General features: G+C 55.3%; 1 pseudogene; it reads right to left on the bottom strand.

The window, feature by feature from the left end:
- Positions 1 to 309: 309 nt before the first annotated feature.
- Positions 310 to 6882, bottom strand: LOC109377920 (probable palmitoyltransferase ZDHHC11B; annotated as a pseudogene).
- Between the last annotated feature and the right edge of the window lie 456 nt (positions 6883 to 7338).

Below are 7338 nucleotides of genomic sequence, written 5' to 3' on the forward strand. Positions count from 1 at the left end.
AGGAATGTCTTTGTCTGAAGCCCTCGCAAAATCCTTAGTGACCACATGGTCTGGGAAAGCCTTTGTCTAGGGCCCACTGCCACACTATTATGTTCTAATGAGTTTTGCTTCCCCCTTTTGAATGTCTTCAGTTTCTTCTGAGACCCTTCCTTTGCAGTCATTTGGTTCTACTGCATTTCACTCCGTTTCAGAATCCAGTGTCAAACCATTCTCTTTTGCACCAACCCAAGTGACCTTTTTTATACTGGGGTGAAGGGGGAGCACTCATAATTTTTCATCTGATAACTTCAATAGGTTATTTCTTCTTCTTGAGTATAAACAGTAATTTCTATTGAGACATATATTCCACTATTGACCCCTTCTTGCTTATCCAGAGAACTTAAATTGCTTTTGTTCATTTTCCATACTGCTCCCCATCCTTCATCAGCAAGACTTTGAAAAACAGTGGTTATGCCAGCCCTGAGGAGCTGTGTGCAGGGGAGGGGCCGCTCCAGCATGAAGACTGCTCTGCCACCTGACCTCTTGGGGACCCTCTTCTGTAAGGCAGAGGCAGGACAAGGGCTCCCATGTCCCTTCCAGCCTTGCAATTCTCATTGGATTTTTCTAATTACAGGACCTTTGGATTTCCTTCTTTTCAAAACAGCGAAGCTTCTTTCCATGGAAGGCACAGCTGGGGCATTTCCGATGCTGTGTCCCTCGCTTGGTGGCTGGGAGGGAACTTTGCGCCTTTGCTGCTGACTGGGGGGTGAGCCATGGAGCCCGCTCCACCCTCCACCTGGACCACAGCTGGCAGGCCATGCAACCGGCCAGCAAAGGCCTCCCCTTTCCAAGTGCAGGGCAGGTTACCAGGGAGGTGCTTGTGTCTCTCCTGGTGACACACAGCTGTTTATGGCCAGCAGAGCTGATTGACAGCCTGGTGAACCACAGACCAGGCACCCTGACCTGGCAGAGAAAACGCCTCCCATCCATGGCTGGACACTTTCTCCTGGCACATTCCTCAGTCTACATCCTCTGCATTTGGGCCTCGGGGCGTTGGTGGGCAAAAGGCGGAGGGACCAGGGCCAATGGAGTAAGGACTCATCAACCCAGCCCATGCCCCACTGACAGGGGCTGGCTCCTCGCCAATCCTAATGGGGGTCTCCAGTAATATACTTTGTGAGGAAAGGCTTGATATGGCATGGTCAGGGACAGTCTCACCCAAACATGTCTCAGGACCAGACCAGGACAGCAGAGGGACATCGAGAGCAACTGCACTAGGGGCTGGGACACAGCTCTCACCCACGAGGCCCCTCTGCCTCCCTCTCACCAGTAATTATTGCCCCCCAAGCAGTTGTTCATCCACTTGCAGTGATGGTCGAAGCCAGACACGCATTTGTTGCACACATGACAATGTTTTGCTTTCATGTTCCCGGAAGGAAACATTGGGGAGGGGCAGTCTGTCAGTAACCTGTGCAGGAGAGGAATGGGGTCAGAGCCCCATCTGCCTGTAAGGGCACAAAAGGGCAACAGTGCCCAATTCAGAGTCAGAGAGGACCTGTGCCAGAGCAGTGGTGTGCCTTTGCTCAGCCATGGCTGCTACATGGAGCCAGGGTTTGAGGCTTGGAGGCTGGGCTCGGATCCCACCATGACATCCAGGCCTCCCTCTGAGGCCACTCACCGAGGTCCCCAGAATTGCTAGAAACCCCTGGGTTCTACCCGCCCTGTGATCTGGTGGGGCAGGGGCTCATCTGAGAAACCCCATGGAAGACAGTGCTCTCCAGCCCATAAGATGGTGGAGAGGACTGTGTCTGAGGTCACAGCACCAGCCAGTGCATGAAACATATGCAGGCCGCAGGCAGCCATTTCTCCTCCATGCCCAGCCCCTGCCTTTGTGGGGCACAACATCGCAATGACCTTCCCGAGTGGGTGGGGGCAATTAGTGTCACCCGGCCCCACCCCTGGCACTCACAGATGGTATCACACAGGCAGCAGTACTGTTTCTGAATGACATGTGCCTGGTGGGAGCAGTCAAAAGAAGGCTGTGGTGCTCTATAGATTTCAAGACAGATGCTGGCTTCAGCCGGATCTACTGGCATTGTTATGGTGTGAACAATGCAGTGGAGAACAAATATTCCACTGGTCACCTGCTAGTGATGTGTCAAGGAACCACTCACCCCTCAGCCTGATCAGCATGGCGCCATGTGTCTGGGCCCTGGTGTCTGGCTACGAGCTGAGGGCCCAGCTAGTGGCAGGGATCCAGGACAGGCTGTCTCATTTGACTGTCTCATTGTCTTTTTTGACTCCAAAAAGACAAACTGGGGGCTGTTGGAGGGAAACTTTCTCCCTGAAGCCAGGGACCCAAAAGGGAAATCATGATTCACCCGAGGGTGTGGCTCCCACTTGCCTCACTAATGCAGCAGGAACATCCTATGCAAACAGGTAGGCACCTGGGCACACACTGAAGTTTGTCCTTGGGTGGGTGGGGGCAGCAAGGACCTTCCAAAAGCCTGGGTGGCATTGTGAAAAAAGCTTATCTTAAAGAAAAAAGAAAAAAGCAGGGAGAGGAGAGGGAGGACTCACATACCTGGCCAATGAGCTTTGGGGTGAGTGGGCCATCTTCCCACAGGACCCCACAGACCCTTGCAAACTCCCACTCCTTCCAGAGCCTCAGGGAAGAAACCAGGCCTCACATCCCATCTCTGAACCCTGAATGCAAGTCAGCCTCAGTGTAGAGCCATCAGGGCACTGGGACCCTATTTGGATGAGGCCTGTCACAGATGTCCACAGTGTGCAAGGAGCCTGAGTGGGGGCTGCTACTGGCCAAGGCGGCTCACCCCTCCCTCGCCTTGTGGCCTGAAGCAACAGGGTGCAGACTCAGAGCAATAGGTGCCCAGTGTGGGCGTGGAGGCTGCAGGATCCAGGGCTGGGGGGAGGGAGGAGCTGAGATGACCCTGAGTAGGGCGGGCTAGAGCCAAAAACCAACGGAGTCAGGCAAAGCCTGGGTGAGGGGCTGGAACGTGGGGAGGGGAGATGGCTGACAACTAGTCAGGCCCTAGGGATTCTCTGCATGGGACAGGAATGACCAGATCCCTCTGGTGCTACGTGGGAGATGAAGTGACGTGCAGACCCTTCCCAAGGCCTCGGGAACCTACAGGGCTGGGTGGGGGTAAAGCCCAAGCTGAAGCCAGCGCCAGCCATGAGCACTACACGGCTGGCCTGCTGCACAACACTGCTGTTTAGCAAAATGAGGCCAGGCTCCTGGACAGGGTGTAGGGCAGCAGTACAGGTGCTCAGTGGCCAGGCCAGGCCTCATGGTCATGGCTGGTGTCACTAACATGGGCCTGGCATGCTGGTCCCCCTGTACCTGCTCCCCGAAGCCTGAGTTCAGGTCAGATGCACGCAGCATTGTTTGTGTGGTCACTGGGGCAATAGGAGTATATACTGCTCAACAGGCAGGACACAGGTGGTGACAGCCCAGGACAATGAGAAGTAGCACTGGGGCTTAGGTGCAGCCCCTTCCTGGGCAGACCTAGAGTAGAATGACTCTTGTCAGAAAATGATGGGCTAGGTGGTCAGGGAGACAGCTGGGAGAGGGAGTGGATAGAAAGGAGAGGTCAGGGTGGCCAGGGGGCAGCTGGGAGGTTGGTGTGGTGATAGGAGGGTAGGTGGGGTGGCCAGGAGGACAATCTGGGGAAATGGGTGAGTAGACAGGAGGGGGACGGGGTGGTCAGATGGGGCCTTTCCCTGGGCAGCAGGTGAGGTTCAGCCTGAGGTGTGTGACTCAAGCCCTTTGCCTCCCCCCCACACACACACAAACACACTGGGCTCCCACACGAGACAACTACCAGGGAGTGTAGGGGACAGCATGGCCAGCACTCAGACCCTCAGCCTCAAAGTGAGGTGCAGGCACCTGACCTTGGCCTTCCTTGCCAGCCCTGGAGAGCTCTATGCAGCCAATTTCCCAAGCCTTCTCAGACTAGCAGTTAGGCCTCATCCCAGAATGCATCCCTCCAGAACAAAGAGGTGAGACTTCCAAGGGGAGGGGGCGCCAAGATGCTAAGGTGGCATCCCTCCCAGACGCAGTGGGAGAAGCTGTCCACAGCCTCTGGGACATGAAGCTATCCAAAGCGAGAACATGAGTATACCAGGCACCCTGTGTGGAAGAGAGCCCACCCACTTGCCTGACCAAACACCTTGGCCAGCAGCTCAGCACTCAACCTGGTCTGCGTCGACCCTGGACATGCAGGTCACCAACAGGAATGACATCGCTGAGCAAAAGTCAGCCACATGTAGCCCAGAGAGACCTGGCCATTCACACTCAGTGACCTTCACTGAGGGTGGCCTGAGCCTCTGGAATGGAAAGATCACAGGGTGGGTGCCACCCTCGAGTGCCCTGCTTTCACTGTCAGAGGCAATTAATTCTACCTGCAGTGTGTCAGGGTCAAGTTCCTAACAAAGAGAAAAAGAAAGGGGGTTTGGGGTTACACTTTCACTACAAATCAGGAGGCGCCTGGCCTGCCCTGACACTCCCTGGGAGCTGTTCTGAGAACAGGCTGGAAGGTCCCTTAGCAACAATCTGTGTGTAGTAAATGAACAGCAGCGGGGCCAGCCCAGGACACACTCTTCTCACTGCTCACCTCTCCTGCTTACAGCAGGGAGAGGAGGGGCAGGGGCCACAGCAGGACTCCATAGCCATAGTCAAGCCCTGGGGCCTGACCAGCCCTGGACTCACAGCCCTGCTTCCCTGTCCTCGCTCATTCGAAGCTTCTCCACCATGTGCCCGAGTTCACTTTGCCTCTGGCCACAACACAGGATGTCAGGTTAATAAAGTTCCATCAGATTCCAGTGCCTTGGGCACAATGCCCTGTGCAGATCAGACAGCCAGGAGAAGCACTGACTCAGGGGTCGCCAATGCTGGACGTTGACGTCTACCCTGCACAGAGGGCTGCCTTTGCTGTCCCTTCCTTGCTTCCACTGAGGGACCTGATCCTTCCTTCCACAGAGCTGTGGGCCAGGGTCCCTGCAGGTGCCCAATGATGCCGGCACTCCCTGCCACCCCCCACCAGTGGCCAGAACATAGCGCCCAAATGCATCTGCAGAAGCCTGAGGGACAAGGGCAGGGACATGGCCAGTGGCAGGAGAATGGAAGGAAAATGTATCCAAAAGCAGCTGAGCCCTGGGCAGCCAGGGAAGCCACACTGTGCTCACCACTTAGGATAAGCAAAAGGGGCAACATAGAGTGGGCACTAAGTCCCTGTGGACAGCCAGGGCAGGTGTGGGCAGGGAGTGAGGTGAGCCTGGCCTCGTCACTGTGCTGCTCAGCACAACCCCTGGACAACACAACCCCTGGACAAAGACACGGGACCAAAGAGAAAGGACATGATGGGTTATAACCCAGAAAATGAGTAACACCCACAGTTAGGAGCTGAACTGGTTCCCAGAGGACACTGAAGTCCTAACCCTCAGGACCTGAGAGTGTGACCTTATTTTTCAGATGAGAAGTTCAGTGGGTCCTGATCCATGTGACTGGTGTCCTTATAAGAAGAGATTAGGATACAAACATGCACAGGGGAATGAGTACAGGACAGAGAGGAGGCAGCCGTCTACAAGCCCAGGGACACCTGAAGCCACAGAGCTGGGAGAGACGCCTGTAACGGGTCCTGTCCTGGAGCCTTCAGAGGGAGCACAGCCCTGCTCCCACCTTGACATTTTGACCTAGGACTTCTGGCCCCAGAACTAAAAGAGTATATTTCTTTGATTAAGCCTCCCAGTCTGTGGCACTTGCTAGGGCAGCAGCCAGGGAAAACTCAGACAGCACAGTCCATGCTGCCACCAAGGGGCTGCCAGCCTGGCCGCCACCTGCAAACGGGCTGACGTCACAAGAGGATCGAACAAGGGACATAGACCCCATGCCACCCTCATGTACACTGCTGAGATGTAAAGGCATACGTCTCCTGGGTGCGCCAAGAGCACGGCCACCCAGGAGGACCTCAGATGCGAACCCCCATAGTAAGCTATGTGAGGCCTAGCCTAGAGAGTCTGTGGTGGGGACAGGGAATCACAGCACACACCTGACAGAGGCTAGGCTGAGCAAATGTGAGCTGTACGTGCTGAAGTCCTTCCTTATTAAACTCACTTTTCTTTGTTAGACAACACGAACCGACCCCGTACATCCTTGGGAAAGCTGCGGTGGTCCAGGTCTCTACTTCCCCCAGTCCCTCAGCTCCCTGCCCCTACCCCAGAACTCTGGCCGTCTCCTCCCTGCCAGGCACAGTCTCCCTACACCAAAAGCAGGTGAGGGGTGGACACTGCTGTGTGAGTGTCTGCAAGTTTAGCCAGGATCCCAAGCCAGTGAGCCACATAGAGAACAGGTGTGTGGGGGTGGTTCAGGCTTGGTGACATGGGAGTGCTCAGGGTGGGGAGTGGGGAGTGGGAGACAACACCTGTGGGTGACTCAGTGTGGAGGACAGAGCACAGAGGAGGAGAGTGGCAGCAGGCACAGGAGCCCCTCTGCCCGAGGAGACCTGCTGTGGCCCCTCCCCACCCCAGACCACAGGCAGGTGCTACCCTTGTAAAAGGATACAGCAGAGGTAATGTACTGCCACTCACGGGGCAGCATGGGCATGAAGACACAGAAGGTCGCAAGACCAAGATCAGGAACACAGCCCGAGGCACCACCTGGAAGAGACGGAAGGGCTTCGCCAAGCTGTTCACTCTGGACCGGCGAGGTGGCAATGTCCCCCTTGCCCAGATGGTCACAGCGTATGGGATGACCCATCTAAGGCTCCTCTGGCAGCAGTCCATCTGCAAGATGGAGGAGGGGAGCATGGCAGACCATGGGCTTTCTGACTGTAGACTAGCATGGCTGGGAGACCCCAGGAGCAGGAACCCACCAACCGGCATCACCTGGGCCGGCTGTTGGTGGCAGAGTTGGCAGGGCTTCGTCGGAGTGAGCAGGGGGCCCTCTATGGGGGATCAAAGGCAGGCCTGTGGATAATTATCGCAGATCTGGGAACAGACAGGTGAAGAAGTGATAAAAACCAAGTGATAACTGACATGGAGGCACAATGTCACCTGTTAGGATTTTGCCCAAGAGGCAATGGAGAAAATGTTAGAGAAGAAACAAAGAAAAAAGGTGAAGAAAATATGTCTGAGCAATATTTTTTCTGATAGATCCCCACGGGCTTGGGAAGTAAAAGAAAAAATAAACATATGGGACTACATCAAACTTAAAAGTTTTTTCACAACAAAAGAAACCATCGGGCTGGCTGAGTGGCGCGTTGGTTAAGAGCTGGCTTGGGACACCAGAGGGCCCCGGTTCGGATCCCACATATGAGGGCCAGTGACACTGCCCTCTAC

Source organism: Hipposideros armiger, unplaced genomic scaffold, assembly GCF_001890085.2.
Source record: "Hipposideros armiger isolate ML-2016 unplaced genomic scaffold, ASM189008v1 scaffold_1624, whole genome shotgun sequence".
Taxonomy (NCBI): Eukaryota; Metazoa; Chordata; class Mammalia; order Chiroptera; family Hipposideridae; genus Hipposideros; species Hipposideros armiger.